Genomic DNA, 1,626 nt, shown 5'->3' with positions numbered 1-1,626 from the left:
GGGAGATTCTGGAGAGTCAATGTTGCTGCCCTGAGTCCACAAGAAGGTCAGTAACAAAGACTCAGGCCAAGCTTCTGAAATGCTGTCTCAAGGTCAAATATCTTCTCCCCAAGACAGTCTTTGTCTTGATTTTTGTTTGTTTGTTTTTGGTGGATTTCACCCAGGAATCTCCTGTGTGCTAAGCAAGTGCCCTATCACTGAGCTGTATCCCTGAACTCAGTCTTTGTTCTTAGGACCATCATTGGATTGAATGAGGCCATGCATATCACATCCTAGCCAAGCTGACACATACAATTAACAATCATCAGCTGGGTGTGGTGGCACACGCCTGCCATCTCAATGATTCAAAAGACAGAGACAGGAGGAGAGCAAGTTTGAGGCCAGCCTCAGTTACTTAGTGAGACTCTCAGCAATTCAGTGAGACCCTGTCTCAAAATAAATTTTTAAATGACCTGGGGATGTAGCTCAGTGATACACGGGAACCCCTGGGTTGAATCCCCAGAAAATTCTTAAAAAATTTAACAATCATTCTATCACGGTTGGTCATGTATTAATCTTTCCCAGAAAGGATTATAATTTTCCATCTGGAAACCTACTGGATTTGGGAAGGCAGAGTCTCTACAGCCTGATGTGCTATGGGCTCCAGACCCTTGGAGGAAGTTGTGGCTTGGGATGGGGAAGGAAACACATTAGCTCATATTTAGTTGAATATTTTAATACCATGGATAGTCATAAATCCCGACATAACCTAGCTCCAAAGCAGATCGCTGAAAGAGACTGAGTAGTTCTTAAGGGCTGGTAATTAAAAATCTATTTTATATCTACAAAAGGACCTTGCTTTCTGATGGACCCCAAGATGAATCTTTTCATGAAATAATAAATTCAGTAGTTTTCTTTGTCCAGTTGGAGGAAACCTTCCTATGTGTCTAATATCAAACCCCAAGTTCCATGGCCTTTAGCTGTGCTGGGGCATGGACGTGCTTCTTCTTTGTTCATCTCTGTGTTAATTTTCTTAGCTTATAAAGAGAGGAAATAACTCCATTCAGGTCTGATAAAGCGGTTCCTGAGCAGGCATATGGACATTCAAGCACAACACGGCAGTTATTGGCATGGAGGGAAAAACTCCACAAACATAATGGGTTGGTATTGCTAGAACTATTATTTCTATGTTTGAACATTGAAACTGCCCAGGGAAGAAGCTCCCAGGAGGGGTCTATCAAATAGTCTCCCTTTAATTTTTTTTAATCTCTTTATTGGGAAAAAAATAATTCATTTCTAAGGAACAGATCAGATTCCTAACCAAGAATCTTTAATCAAGAATCATTTCATTTGCTGCAGAATCTATACCTTTCAACGAGGAGTTCATACATAGAATCCACCCACAAATCTAAGCTGAATTAGTAGGAGGAGAGAAGGGGGGTGGTTATCCAAAATTCACACTGACAGAAAAAAAGAGGGTGTAGAAGTCCATGAGAAAAGGCAGGCACATCACAAGTGCGTTTGGTTTTTAAGGCAAGAGTGCTTCACTCTGGTTATGTAAAATGATAGAGGGAAGAGAGGAGAGGGCTGGGAGGACATGATACATTATTCAGGTCTAAGAGAGAATGATAAAAATGTCAAAGCAGC

The sequence above is a fragment of the Ictidomys tridecemlineatus genome, unplaced genomic scaffold, assembly GCF_052094955.1.
Source record: "Ictidomys tridecemlineatus isolate mIctTri1 unplaced genomic scaffold, mIctTri1.hap1 Scaffold_89, whole genome shotgun sequence".
Taxonomy (NCBI): domain Eukaryota; kingdom Metazoa; phylum Chordata; class Mammalia; order Rodentia; family Sciuridae; genus Ictidomys; species Ictidomys tridecemlineatus.
The sequence above is the reverse complement of the archived record's forward strand: the minus strand, read 5'-3'. Positions refer to the sequence as shown.